The sequence below is a fragment of the Peromyscus californicus genome, unplaced genomic scaffold (assembly GCF_007827085.1).
Source record: "Peromyscus californicus insignis strain IS unplaced genomic scaffold, ASM782708v3 Scaffold_19__1_contigs__length_69161282, whole genome shotgun sequence".
NCBI lineage: Eukaryota > Metazoa > Chordata > Mammalia > Rodentia > Cricetidae > Peromyscus > Peromyscus californicus.
This window is the reverse complement of record NW_026294491.1, coordinates 8,971,201-8,995,291: the sequence shown is the minus strand read 5'-3', so window position 1 is coordinate 8,995,291 and position 24,091 is coordinate 8,971,201. Positions and strand designations below refer to the sequence as shown.

The following is a 24,091-nucleotide window of genomic DNA, read 5'->3' as shown; positions in this document are numbered from 1 at the left end:
CTGGAGAGTAATGAGATCAATTAGAAGATCAGTTGAGATGGCTGTAAGCAAACACAAAACATAACAAAGTTTACATGCAAGGAAGAGGGATGGGAGGAAGATCACAGCTCTAAACACCCACATAAAGAAAGAAGAGAGAAAAGGGAGGGGCCGGGAGATGGCTCCCGGGTAAAGTGCAGGCTGTTTGAGCATTAGGACCTGGGTTCAACCCCTAGAATTCACGTGAAAAGGCTGGGCATGGTGGTGTGTACCTGCATCCCCAGCCTTGGGGAAGCAGAAACAGGCAGTTTCCTGGGACCTAGCACACTTGATGAGTTCCAGGCTAAGTCAGGGACCCCCATCTTAAAAAGAGAAAGAATCAAGGTTGGGCTGGGTGTGGAGTCATATGCCTTTAGTCCCAGCATTCAGAAGGCAGAGGCAAACAGATCTGTGAGTTCAAGATCAGTTTGGTCTACACAGAGCAGGGGCTCTCAACCTTCCTGCTGCTGTGACCCTTTAATATAGTTCCTCCTGTTGCAGTGAACCTGAACCATAAAATTATTTTCACTGCTACTTCATGGCTGTAACTTTGCTACTGCTGTGAATTGTAACGTAAATATCTTTGTTTTCAGATGGTGTTGGGTGACCCCTGTGAAAGCGTCACTGACCAACCCCCAGGTGAGCAGCGACCAACAGGTTGAGAACCTCTGTCTCTTGACTAAACCTTTTTTTTATTTTGTTTTTGTTTCTCGAGACAGGGTTTCTCTGTGTAGCCCTGGCTGTCCTGGAACTCATTCTGTAGGCTGGGCTGACCTTGAATTCAGAGATCCACATGCCTCTGCCCCCCCTCCCCAGTGCTCAGATTAAAGGTGTGAGCCACCACCACCTGGCTAAATCTTTGCTAAGAAGTATTTTCATTCATGCTGGACATAGTGGCACACCTGTAATCACAGTGCTGGGGAGGCAGAGGCAGGTGGATCTCTGTGTTAGAGGCCAGCCTATGTAGTGAGTTCCAGGCTAGCCAGTGTGACTCATCTCAAAACAGAAAGTACTTTCACAGACTAAGAAACAGAATAAAGGGTCTGGAGAGATGGCTCAGAGGTTAAGAGCACTTACTGCTCTTGCAGAGGATCCAGGTTCTATTCCCAGCATCTACCATGGTGTTATCTATTCATGTACCAAACAACACGCAGGTATCAGAAGCTTTTACAAGAGGTGTTGTGATGAAATAGCCTAATAGGACAAGCCCTTAGAGCTGACAGGCCCCTTGCTGGGTAGAATAAACCCACTGGTGGCTCTCAGTATACCCACCAGAAACACAGCAGCTGTCGATGGCCGTGGAGGCTAAACCCCTATTTAATATTTTAACCTTTAATAACTTTTTGATGAGACTTTTAACCTTTTGATAGGAAAGACAGAAACTAGGCATGATGATGCACACCTTTAATCCCTATACTCAGGAGGCATCTGAGATCGAGGCCAGCCTGGTCTACAGAATGGGTTCCAGGACAGCCAAGGCTGTTACACAGAGAAATCCTGTCACCAAAAAAAAAGAAAGAAAGAAAGAAAAAAGAAAAGAAAGAAAGAAAGAAAGAAAGAAAGAAAGAAAGAAAGAAAGAAAGAAAGAAAGAAAGAAAAGAAAAGAAAAGACAGTACGTGTGATATTTTGTTTTTGCTTTAACAAATAAATCTTGCCTGAAGATCAGAGTGCAGAGCTAACCACTAGAGGCCAGGCAGTGGTGGCACACACCTTTAATCCCAGCACTTGGGAGGAGAAAACAGGAAGTGATATAGCTAGATGGAAAGAGGAAGTGATAAGGTGGGGTAGAGACAGGAGCTTGGTCCCTTTCAGGCTGAGGATTCAGTAGAGGTACAAAGTCTCTCTAGTGGCTGGCTGCTCTGCTTCTCTGATCTTTCAGCATTTACCCTGATAATCTGAGTCTGGATTTTTATTATTAAGAATTTCTGCTACATCTGGTGTCCAATTCACAAAATTCACGAATTCACAAAAAAAGCCACTTGCCTGTGGCTTTGTAGCCGCCAGCACAGGCTGGAGTTGCACGAGACCAGAGTCACTACCCTGCCAGCTAAGTTTCTATTGCAGACTTCTGCAGCAAACTCCATGGGCTTTTGGTTTCCAAAAACCACAGGAGTTAGCCACTTTCACACATTCCCCCATGCAGATGGCTGGCTCTTTGACTTCTCTCCCAGTGGGTTGTGGGCTCTTCCTGGACCCCCTCCTCGGGCTGCTATCATACTAGGTAACTGCCTTGAAACCCACTCAGGCTTCTACTGTTCTACAAAGAAGCAGTCAGCCTCACATCTGAATCATCATTGTCGGCAGATTTGGTGAGACAATTGGGAATCTTTTTTTTTTTTTTTTTTTTTTTTTTTTAACGCGGTACAACGTTTATTGGGGGTGGAGGATCAGTCCTTCTTGGCTGCGGCCTTCCTCATGGCGGCCAGCACATTGCTCAGCTCCTCCCGCTTCCTCTTGGCGCGCATGTGTGTGCCCACCCTCTTCTTGATGAACTTGAGCACGCGCTTGTCCTTGGACACATTGAGCAGCTCCATGGCGCACCGCTCCTAGGGCGCAAAGCCGCACACCTCCCAGATCATGTCCCGAACGAACTTGGTGTGCTTGGTGAGGCGCCCACCGGCTGTGTCTTGGCTTGCTGATGTTCTTCGTCACCTTGTGGCCCTTGTTGAGGCCCACAGCCATGGGGTAGCGCAGGGCCATGGCTGCTGCTCTCCGATGGCGGCCACGACAGGCGGGAATTCATAAAGGAAGGAATTAGTTAAAAAAGAGGTTTTTTCCACATTAAAAAAAGGGAAACACTATTACAATGGAGGGCGTTAGATCTCTGTATGATAATACACTGGACAGTTTGAAAATGGAGCAATTAAAGGAGAGGATAATTAATTTAGATGGGTTTATGTAATGTCAATTCTAAATATCTGTTTGATTATTTTTTGTTTTATCATTTAAAAAGTTGGTTAATGTGAGTGCCAAGATAAAAGTTTTAGAAAAACTTATTAAAACAGATGAAGCCGGGTGGTGGTGGTGGTGGCGGCGGCGGCGGCGGCGGCGGCGGCGGCGGCGGCGGCGGCGGCGGCGGCGGCGGCGCACGCCTTTAATCCCAGCACTCGGGAGGCAGAGCCAGGCGGATCTCTGTGAGTTCGAGGCCAGCCTGGGCTACCAAGTGAGTTCCAGGAAAGGCGCAAAGCTACACAGAGAAACCCTGTCTCGAAAAAAAAAAAAAAAACCAGATGATAGAGATATTCAGACCCAGACAGAGGAATTTAAAGGAGAACCAATCTCAGCATTATAAGGTTACAGAAGAGCCTAAGGTTTTCAAACAGCCAACCTTAATTTATCCAGTAACCTCACAGGAGCTGCCAAATGATAGATATCTTCCAGGCTATGTAAGAGGAGATTCAAGGAAGTGATAGTCTCATATGGCATGCATTCACCTTTTGTGAAGCAGATGTTAAACTCATGGTAAATTGTGATAGAATTACCCCTCAAGACTGAAGAGACTTGGTTACAACAGTCTTGGAGGCTGGTCCTCAATTACAATGGAGGATCTGGTAGAAAGATGAGGCTAAGACCATTGAACAATGAAGTAGGGCTAGAGGTATGGAAATCTCCTAAGATCAACTTCTTGGAGAGGGAGATTATGCTAATGTAGAAAGGCAATCTCTATATGATGACCACACCCTGGCTTTATGCTGCACAGAGCCTTGAATGCTTGGGACAGAATTGAAGAAGTAGGGAAGAAAATTGAGTCATATACAAAGGCTATGCAAAAGAAACCTTCACTGATTTCTTACAAACATTGACATCAACAGTAAATAGAATGATACCAAATTCACAAACTAGACAAAAAATAATTGAATCTCGGGCTGGAGAGATGGCTCAGTGTTAAGAGCACCGACTGCTCTTCCAGAGGTCCTGAGTTCAATTCCCAGCAACCACATGGTGGCTTACAACCACTTGTAATGAGATCTGGAGCCATCTTCTGGCCTGTAGGGACACATGCAGGCAGAATACTGTATACATAATAAATAAATAAATCTTAAAAAAATGAATCTCTAGCTTGTGAAAATGCTAATGCATAATGCAAAAGGGTAATCAGGCCATTAAAGGCAAGATCAGCACCTTTGGAGGAATGGAGGAATGAATCTGAGATACAATCAATATTGAATCTCATAACCATCATGATGCTTGCATAAGAGAGATGATTTCCAGAGGTTTGAAGAAAAATTGAAATGTCAAGTGTTTCAATTGTGGTAAACAAGGCCACCTAAAAAGGGACTTTAAACAAGGCATTCCTAGAAACAATGCTTTTTCTAAGAAAATCCCAACAGAATGTCCCTCCCTTCTGGATTATGCAGAAGGTGTGGCAAAAGCAGATATTGAACTAATGAATGTAGACAAGGGACAGTCAAGGTAACCTTTTGCCATTGGGAAACACCTTGGGGGGCCTCTCACAGGCCCCCATGTCAAATTTGGTTCAGTTGTTTCCTCCTTTCTAGGGCAATTAAAGAACCTAATGCCTATTGTAAGAAACCATACTGCTCTGGATGATAGAACAGAGACGAGAGAACAAAAAATTCAGGAGAAACCATAAAGTGAATATTCTGGCAAACTTCCATAAATCAACAAAGACCAAAACTAAAAATATGAATAAATGGCATAGTCATTGAAAGTCTTGTAGACATAGGTACAGATGTAACAATAATTGTACCAGAATCTTGGCATCCAAATTAGCCTCTTCAGGAGCTAAATGTTCAACTTTTTTTTTTTTTTTTTTTTTTTTTTTTTTTTTGGTTTTTCGAGACAGGGTTTCTCTGTGTAGCTTTGCGCCTTTCCTGGAACTCACTTGGTAGTCCAGGCTGGCCTCGAACTCACAGAGATCCGCCTGGCTCTGCCTCCCGAGTGCTGGGATTAAAGGCGTGCGCCACCACCGCCCGGCCAAATGTTCAACTTTTAAGGATTAGAATGTTATCTCAGGTAAGACAGAGCATGATATGGGTCAAATGTATAGGGCCAGAAGGACACAGAGGAAAATTAAAGCCACATGTGGCTAACATAGCAATGAATTACAGGGACATGATTTGTTATAACAATGGAATACCCAGATTAACATTCCTCCAATCTCAGGAACAAACCATAAACTAATATATGTTTCTGGAAAAAATATTAGAAGCTGTTATAAAGACCAGTCACTGATCATTCAAGTTGTATAAGAACAGGGCACAACAGCTGCTGATCTTTCAAAGGCACCAACAGCCCTACCTTTAAAATGGTTGGTGGACAAACCTGTATGGGTTGAGCAATGGCCTTTAACATCAGAGAAACTACTCAGCATAAATGCTTAGTATATTGAAGAATCAACCAGCCTTTCAAATTCTCCTGAATTTGTGATTAAAAGGAAATCTGGAAAATGGAGAATGGTAACATATCTAAGAGCTGTCAATAAGGTGATTCAGCCAATAGGTTCTCTACAGTCTGGAATTCCTTTGCCTTCTCTGTTAACTAAAGAATGGTCTCTTATACTTATCAATTTAAAAGACTGTTTCTTCAATATAACTTTACAAGAACAAGACAGAAAAATTTGCCTTCACAGTGCCTACTTATAATAATTCTCAGCCTGTTAAGAGATATCAATGGAAGGTTCTCCCACAGGGAATGCTAAATAGCTCCACCCTATGCCAATATATTCTACAAGAGCCATTGGAAATTATATGTAAGCAGTTTCTTCAATCTATAGTTTACCATTACATGGATGACATGGACTAGCTGATTCAAATGTAGATACTTTAGAAAGAATGTTTGAAGAAGTAGACAAAATTTTGCCTTTTGGGGGATTACAAATTTCTCCTGAAAAAATACAAAGAGGAGATTCTATTACTTACTTAGGATATAAAATAGGTCTACAAAAAATTAGACCCCAAAAGATGCAAATTAGGAGAGACTGATTGTGGACTCTTAATGACTTTCAAAGATTGCTGCTAGGAGACATTTTCCATCTATGGCCCACTTCTGAAGTAGAAAATCAAGAACTGATTAATTTGTTCAAAACGTTAAATGGTGACAAGGACTTAAACAGTCCTCCAGAGCTGAGCTGTCCTAGGCTCCCTGAACAGTCAGGATACCTTTCCCCCAGAGTTGCAACATTCGCCTACAGGTATACTTATACAAATTAAGACTGACAATGATCCAGCATATGTCTCTGGTAAAATGAAACATTTTTAGCTTATTATAACATAGAACATATTACAGGTATACCACACAATCCTACAGGCCAAGAAGTTATAGAAAGATTAAATTGAACTCTACATGAGTTCAGGCTAAATAAACAGAAATGCTAAATAAACAGAAAGGGATGATAATGACCCCAGAAATAGGTTGCATAATGCTTTATTGACCTTGAATTTTCTAAATGGTAATGAGAAAGGAACAACAGCTGTGAAGAGACATTGGATAATAGAAAAAAACTACAGAATTAAATCAGCCTGTATACTTTAAAGATGTGCTGACTTCAGAATGGAAACCAGGATATGAATTACATTGGGGAAGAGGTTTTGATTTTGTTTCCTCAGGAGAAGAAAAGCTATGGATACTATCATAATTGATAAAGGTTTGATTTGAACAAGAGAGATCTCTTGATTAGAAGAGGTGATAGTTCATCAACCAGCATGACCATTCAATCTAAACTAACTTACATGACTAGCCTAGCAAATGCTTCTCATTTGATCAGATATAACTTGCCAGCCGGACGGTGGTGGTGCACGCCTTTAATCCCAGCACTCGGGAGGCAAAGCCAGGTGGATCTCTGTGAGTTAGAGGCCAGCCTGGTCTACAGAGTGAGTTCCAGGACAGGCACCAAAAACTACACAGAGAAACTCTGTCTCAAACCCCCCCAACCCCAACCCCCCAAAAAATGCAGACATAACTTGCCAAAAGGGAACCTCCTCAAAGTTAGGGTTGGGGAAGGATTTTGTTTTTGTCTTTTCAGGAGAATGAAGGCATCCAACTAAGGAATCCGAAGACCACTAGACAAATGAGACATGTGAAAAAAAGGACAAATCATCCACACACACAAAAAAAGTCCCAAGAAAATGAATAAATTGGCCTATTGATATGTCACATATCTAACAGGATAAAATTTCATAAACCTTCCTAATGTTTGTTTCTGCTGTTCTCTACAGACATATAATACAAATAGTCTTTTTGTAGTCCCAGTCCAATTAAAAAAATTAAAGCTGGCTTTGGAGTTGGCATGTGGCTTTCTCCTTCTCTAAACTCAAGCATGCTTGTTAAAGTGAAATCCAAAATCTCTGTCTCATGTCAGAAGAGCCACCTGATATGGGACAGAAGAAAAACCAAAATTAAAGGACTATTTTATTGCCACGAATTCATAATCCTTTGGTTTTATTTTAACTCTTTAGAGCTTTTCTTAAAGAATAAACATTATCCTCAAACTTATAAGATATATATACATATATTTTAAACTTTTTGTCATGATATTAATGGTCATATAGAATACTAACTAATTCTAGAAAAAAGCTTCATCTAGCTTCCTGTACATCATTTCAGGTTTGAGTCTCTATCAGGTAACTAGGAATTAAGTTTTTGTACTCTGAATGTACATAACAAATATTGATCCTTTAACCTCTTTGAGATCAGCTGCATATGACATTTAAAATGTTTAAGTTTTCTGCAATGAACCATGACCACATCTAACTGCGACCTTTGAAGTCTCCAAAATGAGGATGGTGTCACACAACAATGATTTCACATGGACTATGATAATACCACTAAGCTGACAAACACCACCTCAAGATCAACTTTGGACTACAAACTGCTCAGGACAATCTTGAAGTGGCTAGCTGAGATGATCCAGCCTCACAGACTACTCTAGCCAGGACTTGAGACAAGCGCTGCACTTTCCCATTATGCAGAGACTAGACAACAAATGATACAGCTACCTCTCCCAGAACAAAGGAGTTTAGATTCAGGGTTCTTGTTTTGAAAAGAAAAAAAGGGGATATAGATACAATAGGATATAAGAGTAGATTACTGATTCTACTCTGAAAAGAAACAGAGAGATATAGAATGGGATAAAAAGATAGATTATTGAATCTACTTTTAAACCAAAAAAGCAACTACTGGTTTTAAATATTTTACATTGGATTGGACTTTTGTACATTGTATACAAATTTGAGATTATTTTTGATAGTAAATACTGTACATTGTCGGGCGGTGGTGGCACACGCCTTTAATCCCAGCATTCAGGAGGCAGAGCCAGGCAGGTCTCTGTGAGTTCTAGGCCAGCCTGGTTTACAGAGCCAGATCCAGGACAGGCACCAAAACTACATAGAGAAACTCTGTCTCGAAAAACAAAAACAAAAGATAGTCTTGGTAATGCAAGTTCGGATAGAAAGTGAATTAGGTACATTTTGGACTCACCAACATAGGATAGATATGGAGTATTTTCATTGAATTTGTCAATTGTTAATGGACTAGACACTGTTGATGTAATTATTGCTTGTATTTATTGCATATAGTTTCCCATATATGTTATAACCTTTTTTTATTTTAGACAAAAAGGGAAAATGTGGTGATATTTTATTTATGCTTTAACAAATAAAGCTTGCCTGAAGAATCAGAGTGCAGAGCTAGCCACTAAGAGCCAGGCAGTGGTGGCACACACCTTTAATCCCAGCCCTTGGGAGGAGAAAACAGGAAGAGATACAGCTAGGCAGAGAGAGGAAGTGATAAGGCAGGGTGGAGACAGGAGCGGGGCCCTTTCAGGCTGAGGATTTGGTAGAAGAAGTCTCTCTAGTGGCTGGCTGCTCTGCTTCTCTGATCTTTCAGCATTTACCCTGATATCTGGCTCCGGGGTTTTTACTATTAAGACCAATTAGAATTTGTGCTAAAAGTACATTTCAGTTATGGTTCCAGCAGGGGCGTAAACAGCAGTCACGCATGCTCTACTCCCTCCCTCTCCAGGAAGCTTAGACAAGAAAGAAGGAAGAGAAGGAATCACAGACAGTCCTCACAAACTGTATGCCTGAGCCCTGGACAAACTGCCGCTGCCAACCGTGCCACATGAAAGTGAGCGGGTTCCCAGGAGGAAGGGCATAAGGCTTTGTCCTTACAGAATAGGGTCATCTGCTCTCTTTGCTACTGCCTTCTGATCCCCAGAAAGCAGCCCTGGTCAGGGCCTATCAGTTTCAAACATGGAGCAAGGCCTTCTGAAAAGGGATCAGTTAGGGGCTGGAGAGATGACTCAGTGGTTAAGAGCACCGGCTGCTGTTGGGATTCTGCCATGTGCAGTTCAATAGCTAAGCAAGGGGTCTTACATCTTACGTCATCAGTGCACTGCGTGATCACACAAATATGCACAGCGAGGTCACGCAGTCATCAGCGCATGCGTGGCATAGCTCCATAAGCCCACCTGCACATGTGCATGGGAATCCTTAAAAAGCCAGACAGGTTCCTCCTCCCTCCTCTCTGTTCTCTCCTCTCTCTCTCTCTCTCTCTCTCTCTCTCTCTCTCTCTCTCTCTCTCTCTCTTTCTCTCTCCTCTCTGCCTGCGCTTCTTCCCCAGACCTGGTTACTCTCTTCTGTCCCTTTCCCCCTCCTCCTAATAAAGCTCTGATACCGGGTTTTGTCATGTCTCATGACCTTTCCGCACGGTAACCAGTGCTGCTTAATATTTTTAAAACAACAGCTGCCCTTCCAGAGGACCTGGGTTCAATTCTCAGCACCCACAAGGTGGCTCACAGCTTTCTCAAACTCATTCCATGGGATCCAACACCCCCTTTGGCCTACAGAGAAATGCACATGGTACACAGACCCACATGCAGGCAAAACGCCCATGCTTGTTACAATAAAATAAAAAATGAAATTTTACGGAAGAAGAAGAAAGGGAAGGGATCATTCATGGCCTGGAGGTACAGTACAGTAGCTCCGAGGACCTTCAGCTGCCGTGGGGTGATCAGTCAGCAGCCACAGGCACTAGGGAGAAGAAAGGTCAGGGAGGCAGGGGAAAGTCCCTGTGCGGTTCTAAAATGCCATGGGAAACAGTGTCAGGCAGGGCGCTGCCGCAGGAGGTAGAATACTTTACCAAGACAGAGAGAATTCACCGTGAGAGAGCATCGAGTTCCCAGGGAGGGGACTGTGCTGCCACCGAGGGGGTGGGCGGCATACTTTTACAGCAGTTGAAGGGGGAGGTGTTTGATCTTTTCTGGGACTCCTGTGTGGGTTCCTGTCTGAGGGGGCAGGTGGGCCTCTCATTATCTTGCTGAGTAGTAAATTTTAGAGTGTGTTTTTCTAGAGACAAATGGCCATTTGTGGACTGCACACCCTCGGTCATCAGCGGTCAGGCTCTGGGTGTCTAAGACGCCAGGGGTCCCTGCGGGTCAGACTCTGAACAGCCTGATTCTTAAAGGATTTTTGCTTTGACTTTGGGTCCTTTGTCGCCACAGGCAGGATCCCTGCCAGTGACCTCAGTCCATTCTAAGTCTGTGTCAACTGTCCTTGGGACTCAGCAGCCACTGGCGTGTTTAAAGAGGGAGAGGAAGCAGGCGGGCCCAGGGCGGCATATAAACATTCCAGCTCCTGAAGCAGTTGTTTCCCCAAAGGGGCAGTGTTTGGTCCCAGCTGCCTGCGATCCATCACCCTTCTTCAAACTTCTTCATTACTGCAGGGCTGCTGCCCATCCCCCCACCACTGAGGAGCTCACCAGAGCTGGCTCCTGCTGCTCAGCCTGGCCCAGCCTCCCAGTCTAAAAGGCTCTTGCCTGTCCTGTCACTCATGACTGCCTTTCCATGGGCCACATCTGGCTGCTGAGAGGACCCCAGGCTCTTCAAACCACCTCCCCAATACACAGCACATTCATGTAGAAATAATTGCCCACCTTGGGACCAGCTTCATCATTTTCCCCTGTACAGCTCCATGACCATTGACTATTAGCCGATGCCCATCACCCCTGATGCCCCAGGAAGTCGTCAGGAACCAAGGCACACCTAGACCCAGCGTCTACTGGAGTCTGAACACTCTGTATGTTAGTAGAGGGCCCAAAAATCTACAATTCAGCAAGGGCCTCACCTGCAGGCGACCTTGGGCACCTGTTGGGGAAGAGGCTGGTGAGGTTCCCACCCTCTAGAATCTCTACCCTCACAGTAGTGGACACAATGGGGATCACTGCACCTCTTCAGTGAATGGTTCTGATGAGCACAGGGCCTGGCTGTCTACAAATTTCCCCTTGGACTTCAGCAGAAATCTGCCGCATTTGCTTCAACACGACCCAACAGACCCCGTTGTCTGCCCCCTTCCCTCCTTCCCTCATTAGCTTAAGCACTTTACAAAACCGATTTACACACTGGTCACCCAGATCTTCCGGAGCCTCCCCAAACTCAGAAAGATCATATCCCACGATGAAGCTGAGAGAAACCACTGAAGTCCCATCCCGGTCCTGAGGTCCCTACTGAACTTTGTTGGTTTGTTTGCTTGCTTGCTTGAGACAGGGTCTCACTGCACAGCCCTGGCTGATCTGGAACTCTTTGTGTAGACCACGCTGGCCTTGAAGTCACAGATATCCTCTACCTCTGAGTGCTGAGATTAAAGGTGTGTACCACCCTTCCTGAGACTGCTGACCATGTCAGGGTCACTCAGGCCAGGAGGACTGGCCCAAGGCTGACTCAGTCTCCTAGGTTCTGCCCCCTCCAGGGACAGCCCTCAGTGTGGCTGGTGGCAGACACATGCCACACTGAACACTAACTATGGAGACCAAAGACAGGGAAAACCCTTCCTCACTGCGCTTACATCCAGTGACCTCTGTTAGAGTGCCAAGTTGCTGTCCTGTGATGACAGGGAGCAGAATCAAGAGGCCATGTGACCCCCAGGTATGAAACTGGAGAGGGAACAGACTGAAGGAACAGAGCTGGTCCTCAGTTCCCTCGCCCTATCCCATGGCCCAGCTCCATCACTTATAAGCATATGGCCCCTGTGCAGGGCCAGAGCCTGGCTGGGCTGATCCAAGGTAGACACCGAGCCAACTGTACACCTCACAGGCCCAGAGTCCTCATGGGCTGTCCATGCTCCTGAAAGCCCATGAGGAGGCGTGTGCTCCTCAGGTTCTGGAGGCAGAGGAATCTCACCCTGCCTCTGACAGCCTTGCTGTGGATGCTGAGGTTGCCCTTCAGGTCAGGCCTCCTACGGGGATGTTAGGGTGGTCCATGGAGGACCGAGGCTTGCCACAGAGGGTTGAGGCTCCCTGTAGGGGTTAGGGATTCCATGGAGATTTGGGGCTCCCTAGGGGAGCCGCACTGCTGAAGTCCAAGGCCCTGGTGGACCCTGAGGTTCTGGCCTTTGGCAGTCCACCTGCTCTGAGCACATGTTCCTTCCTAGAAGCAATGTCTGACCACCTACAGCTTGGTTCTTGCATTAATCCCCCATCTGAATTAACCTCTGCAGGTGTAGCCTACCTGAGCTGTCCATAGGCCAGGACCTGGCTGCTGAGGACATGGATATCTTAAAAGAAGGAGGGAGAAAGTAAAGTGTGGTATAGGCTCCAAGTTGAGCCGAGAGTTGCCCTCAGCTTGTGGGGGGCTGGTGCTTTTTTGTGCCACAGTCTTTGTGCCCTGGCTGTTTGGGGTGGGGCTGTCTGTGCCAGGCTACACAAGGCCACGAGGTTACCATGTGGCACCTCAGGACCAGACAAGACAGGCATGATCCAGAGCAGACTTGGACCCCTCCACAGACCCAAGAGTGGGTGCCTGTGGCCAGTTGGTGGAGAGGTTTCTGGGGCACAGTTTCTCCGTTTGCCAGGCTGGCTGGGACACTGCAGGCAGCCGATGGGCTTGAGAAGGCTCCAACTCCGGCTCCTCTCCGTGCCGTCACTCAGCGCTAACGAGCTCGCTTTCCAGGTACTTGCTATTCCCTGCACTGTCTACCCTCCTCCCAGCTCCCAGCTCTGAGTGCCCCACTATTTATAGCCGACTACTTGAGAGACACAGATTGCTATTCTAACACAGCCTTTAAGCTCCAGGAGAACATTGAAGAACAATTAGCTGACCAGTTTGCTAATGAACTTTTCTCTGGCGACTTAGCAGTTACTCCGTCTCCCTTTCCTGACGTGATGACTGTACTTTCCTGTTCCAAGAGGCCGCTCCAAAAATATAACCTCCTTTAAATAAACTGTGCGATTGCACTTCCCTCAGGGAAGGCACATTCCTCCTCCCCCTGATCTGCCTGTCACCCAGGAAAGCAAGGCCGCTTCTCCATCAGTCTTAGAAAGCAAGCTGGAACTTCTGGGGTGGCTTTGTGCCTGCTGATGTCACACTCACCTTCTGATGTCCTCTCAAGGCCCAAGGCTGCTCTACGCTGCCTGAGCAGAGAGAGAAAAGGAGGGAACAGAAACCCTGAGTAGGGGTGCTTGCTCGTGGGGGCTCTGTGCCAGGGAGCTTCTGTTCACATTTGATTCGCAAATCCTCAAATGACCCACAGAGAAGACAAGACTGTGCAGGAAAACTGAGGCTCAGCTCTGAGCTCCATACACTGCCATCTGAAGGTGTCCTGCAGACCAAAACCTCAGAAACCCTGTATTGAAAAACAAACAGAGAGAGACAGAGACAGAGACAGAGAGAGATTCTGCCTCAACAGATAAGTAAAGAATGAGGGCTGGGGAGATGGCTCAGGGGTTAAGAGCTCTGACTCTTCTTCCAGAGGACCTGAGTTCAATTCCCAGCACCCACATGGCAGTTCACACCTGTCTGTAACTCCAGTTTCAGGGGACCCTGACATGTATGGCAAAAACACAAATGCACATAAAAATAAAATAAAATATATTTGCCGGGTGGTGGTGGTGGCGGTGGTGGTGGTGGCGGTGGTGGTGGCGGCGGCGGCGGCAGCGGCGCATGCCTTTAATCCCAGCACTTAGGAGGCAGAGGCAGGCGGATCTCTGTGAGTTCGAGGCCAGCCTGGGCTACAGAGTGAGATCCAGGAAAGGCGCAAAGCTACACAGAGAAACCCTGTCTCAAAAAAACAAACAACAAAAAAAAGGATTCCATTTTGGGTTGGGGATTTAGCTCAGTGGTAGAGCGCTTGCCTAGCAAGTGAAAGGGCCTGGGTTCGGTCCTTAGCTCCAACAATAACAACAACAAAAAAGAATGATTAAGGAAGATACCAGATGTCGCCTCTGGCCTCCACACATAAGCACATGTTTCCACACACATGTGAATATACATGCCCCATACCTGAGAAAAGATGTGTTTATGATACCCCTGCAGGAAGCAGGGTCCTGGGGCACCAATAGTTAAAGAAAAAAATAGTTCCACTGAAATGACCTCTCTGACCTTTGGCAGAATTACCTAACTCCACCTGCCCTCAGCATGCACCCTACCACAGGGGATGGCATCTCCTGGAGGCAGGAGCATTGTCTTTCAGAGTCCCCTCCCTACCCCATACTCCTGCCTGTCACAGGCTTCCAGCCACATAAAAACAAGCGAAGGCCGGCTAGATGGCTCAGTTCATGAAGGTGCTTGCCACACAAGCTGACAACCTATGTTTGATGTTCAGAACCCATGGCAAAAGAGAAGTGACTTCTGAAGTCATCATCTGACCTCTACATGTGCACCTTAGATAACAGATAAAATTAAGACACACAGAGACATGGGCAAGTTGGTGGTTCCTAAAGAAGCCAGCAGTCCATTCCTGCACAGACCCAGGACAATGGACATTGAGTGCTCAGCAATAGCCTCTTCATGCATGCCCGTCCATTCCCATCCATAGCAGCATTACTCAGAACAGCAAAGGTGAATGGAAGACAATTCATGGTACCGTAGTGGGCTACTGAACTATAGTTATTACTATCTCTTAACGTAGTCTTAAGATTACTTTCTGAGATAGTATAACTATAGTTCAGAAGCCCACTACAGTTAAAAAAAAATACTTGAAGTGCTAAAACTATCTTGGGCAGACTGGTCTCTGGTCACTTAGAACAGCCATAAATTCCTAAGGTAAACTGGTCACACGGACCTGCTATAAATTCCTTAACAATGTGACCCTGACCTACAGGTTAACTGCCTGACTACTTAACTGCTGTCTCTCCACTTCTGTAAATAATGCTTGCTTGCTGCAGATATCCAGAGCTGCCTTTCTGTATACATGACAGTTGCCATTTATCTTAGTTAGGGTTTCTGTTGCTATGAAGAGACACCATGACCACAGCAACTCTTTTAAAGGAAAATATTTAATTGAGGTGGCTTGCTTACAGTTTCAGAGGTTTAGTCCATTATCATCATGGTGGGACATGGCAGCATGCAGGCAGACAAGGTGCTGGCTACATCTTGATCAAAAGGCACAGGAAGCAGACTGACTCACTGGGCGTGGCTTAAGCATATATGAGACCTCAAAGCCAGCCTCCACAGTGACCACACCTACTCCAGCAAGGCCACACCTCCTAATAGTGCCACTCCCTTTGGGGACCATTTTCTTTCAAACCACCACATCATTATTGCCTTTAAAAACTTAAACAAATGGGGGGTTGAGGCTGCTTCCTGCTCTTCTGACTGGGACAGCCCCTTCAGCGGTGAACAAGGACTCCATATGACTTAGTTAGGCATCTCAGGAGTTTCTCTCTTCAGGTACCCCATAACTGTAGATTCACCCTGGAGAACATTATACAACCCTTAAAAAGGAATGGGGTTTGACACATGTCAACCTAGGTGAACCTTGAAGACCTTGTGTTCAACTAAACAAGTCGGACAAAGGCCACCCATGAGATTCCAGTTCTATGACAAGTCCTGAAGAGAAGGATCCACAGACATGGAAAGCAAGTCTGTGGTTTTGGGGAGGGGGGTGTGAGGAGAGGGGGCATGAGCAGCCACTGCCGATGGGTGTGGTTTTCTTTGGTGAGAATGTCATGGTTATGTGATGCTGTCAACGTGCTAAATGCTAACTGCACTGAAGCATCACCTGACTGTCCACGGGCTCAGATGAGAGCAAGTCCTTAGCATTCCTCCAAGCAGCCTCCGGCTACTGCCTCGCCTGCGGCAGCTGCATCATGATGCATGTAATTAACTCCTACTTCTGCCTCTGCCTTGGGAGCTCCTCCATTGTCCTTGTCACTGGCCTGTCACAGCCGTCCTGCAGGGCAGCTACCACAGGTGAACTGGGCATATGTGTGTCACCACAACAAAACTGTTTAAACATAGTAAGTGGGCGCTGTTGTTCTTGGGCCACGCCTTCCCAGTGAGAAATCACCCTACACACTTAGAGATTAAGAGAGGAAAAGGCTCTTTTACAAAATAGCGCATGTCTGACTCTGGCTAACACCCAAAGAGAAGGTGGCCTCAAAAAAGGTTTTATCTACACCTGAGGTTCCGGCAGTCCACATACACAGTCATCTTTAAGGCCACGACCCCAGGTTACACGTTGAACAATTTAAACAGGGACAGGAGATTGCAAGTCTGGCCACGCAGGCGGACGGGAGATTGGCACGGCAAAGGTGTTGTCAGAATCTGTTAAGTACACCAGTGCTGTTCTTTTTCAACAGTTTCTACCCCACTTCATTTTGCCCACCGGGCAGGATGATGCTTTTCCTGAGAGGACACAGGGGACTTCAGGACAGACCAGGGCTTACAGATGGCTGTGACCCTGCCCTGCCCCCTGGTGTTGCTCATTAGAGGCATGTTCTCTGATACGAGGATGGCCCGGCTGGCTGGCTGTAAGTCAGGGATGTCTCCTTTCATTATGGGAATGGGGCTTCACTGCAGGTCAATCTTGATGAATAAACACCAGCAGAAACTTTCTCAGCAACCCTGAACCTCAGTTATGGTTCAGAATTTTCTTTCTTGGGGTTTCTAGCCAACCTGGTTAGCTCACTGCCTTCTAGTCATCTTGGAGGCCATTCTCCTTTAGCTAAATTCTGCTTGTGTAACTTAGTATCTCCCGAGTAAGTTCATTGGTGAATTATTTTTCTTCCTTCTCCCCCCCCCTTTTCTTTTTTGGTTTTTCAAGATAGGGTGTAACCCTGGCTATCCTGGAACCCAATCTGTAGACCAGGCTGGGCTGGCCTGGAACTCCCAGAGACCCACCTGCCTCTGCCTCCTGAGTGCTGGGATTAAAGGTGTGTGCTATCATTGCCCAGTGCCATTAGTAAATTTTTTTTAAAAAAATATTTATTTATTATGTGTACAGTGTTCTGTCTGCATATATGTCTGCAGGCCAGAAGAGGGCACCAGACCTCATTATAGATGGTTGTGAACCACCATCATGTGGTTGCTGGGAATTGAACTTAGGACCTCTGGAAGAACAGTCAGTGTTCTTAACCACTGAGCCATCTCTCCAGCCCCCATCCATTAGTAAATTCTTTATGGCATCAGTTTTACTATAAGTTTCTCCTTCATCGATATCACTTGAACGCTGCCTGCTCCCCAGAGGCTGGCCCCCAGCTTGAAAAGCGGTGGAGCCTTTTAGAGGTGGAGCCTGGGGGGAAATCCTCAGGTCACAGGAGGGGCGGCCCTGAAGGGGACTGTGGGGCCTCAGCAATGTCTTTCTCTAGGCTTATTTGTTTTTACATTTTACATTACCTCAGCTCCGCTCTGTCACATGCTCCCGTCATCATCAGACTCATCGGGGACCACAGAATAATGGAGCTGACTGACTGCAGCTCCATCCGCCCAGCCTGGTCTACAGATTGGGTTCCAGGACTGACAGACTGCAGTTCTCAAAACTGTGAGCCAAAAAAACAAAAAAAAACAAAAAACAAAAAACAAAACAAAACAAAAACAAAGAGTGTGGAATCAGTGGGGGATAACCCTCCCCCCATACATACATGCATCCACACAAGCCACATCTAGGCTTTGTGGGGGTGTCCAGACCTGGTTTCATGTGCCTGAAGTGGCCTGGATGCTGCATAGGGCCTATGTCTGTCCCGCTGTGTGTTCTGAACCTGCTGTCTGCCCACAAGGTGCTCTTCACCAGCCGAATCAGCAGCGCCCCCTTCTGGGCTCAGGTGGACTTTCCCCACAGTGGCTGTCATCAGACCATTGCTTCCACTTGGTTTCCAAGCACCAGATGCCTGCTGGAGGTTGAGCTGCAATTGTTTGCAGTGATGTAGAGACACCCATGGGTAAGAAGAGGAAGGACCAAGTCCCTGACTCTCTCCCTTTCCTCCCTGTCCTTTGCTGTGAGCAAAACCTAGGAAGCCGGGGGGGTGGGGGAGAGGTGGGGGTGGGGGGGGGTGGGGGGGTGGGGGGGGGGTAGGCTGTGAAGACCGCATTTTTTTTTTCTAGCTTCAGCAGTTGATGCTGGCCTGGAGAGACAGCTCAGCCAGCACTGGACTTTCTAGAGAGAGTGACCAACCAGCCCTAGAGCCCATCTTTCACTCATACCCAGGTGTCTAGGCCCTCACCTAACCACTGTTTCTAAGCAATATTTACCTTTCTCTCATTGCCTCAAGCAGGTACCAGACACCTGGGGACAATGCCCATGCTCCAAGCCTGATGGAGCATCCCACACCAGCCCATCCTCAGCTACCTGCCCTGCCTCACCTGTTCAACCCAAAGAAACCACACAAGAGCCTCCTCTTAGCTAGGTTTCTATTGTTGTGATAATACGTTGGCCAAAGCAGCCTGAAGAGGAAAAGGGTTTTTTGGCTTACTTATCCCAGGGCATAGTCCACTGAAGGGAGCCAAGGCAGGAACTGAAGCAGAGGCTGTGGAGAAATACTGCTTGCTGGCTTGCTCCTTGTGGCTCACTCAGTCTTCTTTCTTTCTTTTTTCTTTTTCTTTCTTTCTTTCTTTTTTTTTTTTTCAAGACAGGGTTTCTCTGTGTAGTTTTGGTGCCTGTCCTGGATCTCACTCTGTAGACCAGGCTGGCCTTGAACTCACAGAGATCCACCTGGCTCTGCCTCCTGAGTGCTGGGATTAAAGGTGTGCACCACCACTGCCCAGCTCAGCCTTCTTTCTTATACCATCTAGGACCACCTGCCCAGGGGTGGCAGCACACACAGTAATCTGTGCCCTCCCACATCTGTCATTAACCAAGAAAGCGTCCCACAGACTTGCCCGTGGGCCAGTCTTATGGAGGCATTTTCTCAATTAAGAGTTCCTCTTCCCAGATACATGTAGATGTGTCAAGTTGACAAAAACCAACCAGTCCAGTCCCCACCACCTCCCCTTGTTCCTTCTACCTCCTGGTCATCACAGGCTTCCCCATGTAGCTTTCCTGTATGGCTTTGCATGCTGTGGGTCCCCTCTCAAGATCTGGGGACAGCCATGTTACAAGGGACAGCTGTCTTCTTGCCTGCTGCTCTGACTTAGTGAAAAAGAAAACCCCCCATTAAGACAGGCGCGGGGAGAAGATGGTTTACTGGGTAGTAACACCCACCACACAAAGCCGGCCCACCTGAGACCTATTCCCAGACCCACAGAGGGAGGGCAATCAACTCTGGAGAATTATCCTGACTCCCCACAAGGGTGCCGTGGCATGCACATAGCACACACACACTAATAATAATTTTTAAAAAAGTTTAAATGACCCTTCGCTGGTGTGCACACAGCTGAGTGACTTGGTGAGCATGAGTGCCCACTCAGGAGACAGTGTGAACTTCTTAGCACTGATTCCCAGTGACTGCACAAGTAACAGGCAGGCTGTAGAGGGGTATGAAGCAAAAGAGGATGGAGGCCATGGCTGCTGTGATGTTGCCCATGGGGATGGGGGAAGGAAGGGGAGGCAGGATTTGGTAGTTAAGGAGGATTCCCGTTTGCCTTGCTCCAGTCCTGGGACCCTGCCTGCACCCCAGCTCTGGGATATGCTTCTTGAAGGGTGCACCCTGAGGGAACAGGCACCATACAGAAGGAAGCCAGAGGCCAGTTGGTTTTTTGAGACAAAATTTCTCTGTGTAGCCCTGGCTGTCCTGGAACTCACAGAGATCCAACTGCCTCTGTCTCCTGAGTGATGGGATTAAAGGTGTGCGCCACCACACCCAGCCCAAGAATAGCTGTTCCAACTTCCTAGAGTAAAGCAAGCAGCCCATCCACCTCCCTCTCCTGTATCTGTTTGGCTTTCTTTTTTTTTTAATCTATTTTTTTAAAGAATTTTATTTATTTATTATTTATTATTTATTTATTATGTATACAGTATTCTGCCTGCATGTATGCCTGCAGGCCAGAAGAGGGCACCAGATCTCATTATAGATGGTTGTGAGCCACCATGTGGTTGCTGGGAATTGAACTCAGGACCTCTGGAAGAGCAGCCAGTGCTCTTAACCTCTGAGCCATCTCTCCAGCCCCTGCTTGGCTTTCTGAACACACCTCCAGACACCGAAAAGGCATCAACAGAATGGAAACTGAAGATGTAGGAAGTGGTGAACAGACAGGTCCATGGGCAGGCTGGGAAAATGATGTGTGTGGTGCTGCCGCTCTGGGTGGGCACAGGCTGGGAAAATGATGTGTGTGGCGCTGCTGCTCTGGGTGGGCACTGTGTCTCCACTTGGATCAGGGGGCTGACCTGTTACAGGGGAAACCTGGGCTTCCTGCCTTGACTGCACCTGGTAGAGCCCCAGAAGCACTTCTCCAACCCAGTGGGCTCCCAGAGGCTGTGGGCATCACTATGACGGGGCAGGGCTATGGGGTATGACCTTCTGTCACACACCCCTTGCTGGGATCTGGGCTACAGGAACCAATCAGAGTGGTCTCTGCTTTAGTGCAGGTGCCCGGCTGGAAATTGCCTTTCCTGTTTAAGCCAGTAGAAGCTCAGTCCTTGAAGCTGAGTCACACCACCCCTATTTTGTACTCAGGTACCCCTTTAATTTCTATCAAGCCAGACCTTGGTAAAATAGTGACTGAAAACACTCGTCCAGGGAGCCCGTAGTTAGGAGCAGAGGGGGTTGGGAGGCTAACAGCAGGAACGCAGGTAACAGGGGCAGCACCTCAGCTGTTGAGAGGCACTGGGAGGAAAGTTCCTCCCTGCCAGCCCGGAACCTGTTTCCTTGGAAACCACAGCCTGCATTCAAGAAACTGGAGATGCTGGAAGCTGCCTCCAGAGCATGAGCCAGAACTCGGGCCGCCCCTAGAGGCAGACGCTGGAACTCCACCTGGAAGGTTGGGGGTGGGGGCCGACACAAGAGGAGACCCAGAACCCACCGGCTTCCCCTCTATCCTGTCCCTCCCCCAGGGTCAAGGCTCCCTGCCAACAAGGGGCTCAACCGTGATTTCAGCTTTGAGAGGACTGTCACTAAGGGTGAGATGACACCATGTGGAGATGCCACAAAGGGGTGTCGCCTTTAGGAGAACTTTATAACTCTGGAAGGAAGCTTGTTTTGAATGCAAGATGGTGATAATCACTTGCCCTCTTTAGTTATAGATGAATAGACGGACTGGAAAGTAGACAGAGGGATAAGAACATGGGGATAGAGGAAGGGTGGGAGAGCAGATGGGTGGGTGGGGGTGATAGGAGATACACACGGGATGTTAGGGAAGGTAGGGAGGCAGATGGATGGCTACAAAGACGCATGAGTGATTGACAGATGGGTGGAGATGTCAGAGTCGTGCAAGTTCATGGGCACAGGCTGCAGAGCTGTCTCTAGGGTGACCTTCCTGGGGCAGTCAAGACAAGTGTGCTGGCCTCCAACTTATGATCCTCTGGTCTCTGCCTCTTCAGCATATCCTACTGGATGAAGCCTATAGTTGAGAGGCTTTCAACTTTTAAAGAGACATTGGAGTTTGACAGTCTTTGGATTTTCTTTTTTTCTCCCCAAGACAGTGTTTCTCTGTGCCAACAGTCCTGGCTATCCTAGAACTCACTTAATAGCCCAGGCTGGCCTTGAACACACTGAGCTCCACCTGCCTCTGCCTCTCAAGTGCTGGGATTAAAGGCGTGTGCCACCACCACCCAGCAGGTAGGCTCTTAATAAAGCAGGTAGTCCTCCGTGCGTGCGTGTGTGGTGGGTAGTTCCCAGAACAGCCTTCAGGTCCAGTCCAAGCCATAACACCTGCTTCTCCCTGGGCTTGGATTCTTCACACATCATCCTTACTACCACACGAGAAATATTACAAATTAAACACTCCCCACCCCTTCATTCAGCTCATCCTCTGTACCAACTACAGGCTCCCACCTGGGTTCTCAAACACCTACAGATGTAAACTATGGGATATCAAAGAACTTGGGCTGCACTGAACTTGCACACGCCTTTCCTCCGTGTCCTTACTTCATCAACACAGTACGGCAGTCTTTGTGTAGAATTTTGCCTTGTACCAGGTGTGAACACAACAGTACATAGGAAGGTGTGCACAGGTTCTGTGTGGACAGCTTTTGAAGAGGGACTTTAGTGTTTGTGGGGTCCTGGAACACACCCCATCAGTATCAAGGAACCCCCTCTCCTGTGTGTTCATGTGTTTTCTGGCTGAGGTCACCCACAGAGAGGTTGAACCAAATCTACTGGTACATCACCTCCTGAGATCAAGTGGCCTGGCCAGAAAGGGCAAGGTAGAACAGGTGAGCCTCCACATGAGCTGACACCCCCAGCAGGGGACGGCAGGGTCCCCACACTGTGAAGAGGGTCACCCAGTCCACTCCCACATCCTGGCCAAGTCATGGACTGACAGGTGAGGTGACAGCCTTCCTTGACGCGGCACCTGTATGCAGGGTCACACAGGGCACAGGGCTGTCATCCCTAGGGACAAGCTGCTACAGGAAAGCCTGGTGGTCTTCAAACAACTGCCCAGGCAACTCCACTCCTGGGTGTCTCCCCCAGAGCAGTGAAGACATGTGCACAATGGACTGTGCACATCTGAGCAGCCCGTCTCCCAGTGCAGACCCCAAGTGTCCACAGGCGAAACACTCTACACGGGGTTACCTACCTCAGGAAGCTCCAGCACATGCTACAGGCACGAGCCCCGAGAAAGGCCGAGTGAAATATGCCAGATGCAAAGCCATGTACTGCACAATCCAAGCAGACATGTGCAGAGCAGGGGAGCCGGCAGCCATGACAGACCAGGGGCCGCCATGTGCAGACAGGGGAGCCGGCAGCCATGACATGGACCAGGGGCTGCCATGTGCAGACAGGGGAGCTGGCAGCCCCAACAGACCAGAGGCTGCCAGCACAGGGAGGGCTGCTAGCCAAAGCACACCAGGCATAACTGATGTGTTAACTGGTAGCAGTCGCCCGTTCTGAGAATATCCTAGTAACTCATGAAGGAGAGAGTGGGTGATGGTGTGGACTATGCTTTCAAAGCCGTTCACACGGGGAATTAAAGATGACCACTTTCACAGATACTGGCTTATCTCCATCAAGAAGGAGCCACAGTCACCAGCAGGGGACTCGGTGACTCATGTCTGGAGTCAGGCAGTTACAAGAGAGGGAAGCTGCAGACACAGTGCTTCGTTGGTGATGCTGGCTGCAGGCCTTCCCCAGGACCCAGGCCTTCACCCAGGGCCTCACTCAACAGCAGGGACTCTACCACTGAGCACTGACCCTAGCACCAAAGGAACCACACTTCCAGGGTGTCACCATACCCAGTGGATGCCCTAAGCATGGCAGCTCCTCCCTTAGAATGGTGGGCCTCACTGCTCAATGCTAAGTCCACTGCACCTGGACCATGATTAAGTCACCACAACCTCTAGGAGCAGATGGCTTTGGCACTGTCCTTCCTCCCATGGCCCCTCACCTGGACGCCTGTAACCCTGGCTGCCCCAGTGGTGATTCCTAGGGAGGGACAAGCCCATAGCAGCAGGCCTGAGTCTCCTTTACTGAGGGATGAGAGTCCAGTCGGGTCGTGCCCAGGCCCCCTGCTGGGTCTCAATACATGCTGTGGCCAGGACACACTACCGTGTCCCAGAGAGAGGTGACGGCAGCAGCCAGGCCTCCGTGCCATGGCCCTGTCACCTCAGTCACAGGAACCTCCCAAAAACCCTCAACAGTGCAAGTTCATGAGGTGGGAGTGCAGAGCCCCACCCACAGCCATCGGAAAGGCTCTTCTGCGAAGGTTCGCTCGTAAACACCAAGTAGATAAAAATACACACATGGCCCCGGAAGGGGCACTGACCACTCCTACACAGATGTCCATACAAAGGGCAGAAGCAGCCCGCG

At 47.9% G+C, this 24,091-nt stretch overlaps 1 long non-coding RNA gene and 1 pseudogene across 1 annotated transcript; both read right to left on the bottom strand.

The window, feature by feature from the left end:
• Positions 1–2,406: 2,406 nt before the first annotated feature.
• Positions 2,407–3,022, bottom strand: LOC128114496 (60S ribosomal protein L36-like; annotated as a pseudogene).
• Positions 3,023–15,228: 12,206 nt separating this feature from the next.
• Positions 15,229–18,225, bottom strand: LOC128114497 (uncharacterized). The gene is made up of 2 exons (XR_008219782.1): positions 17,880–18,225; positions 15,229–17,731 (listed from the first exon to the last, which is right to left on the bottom strand). It is a non-coding gene; the product is annotated as an uncharacterized LOC128114497 (long non-coding RNA).
• Between the last annotated feature and the right edge of the window lie 5,866 nt (positions 18,226–24,091).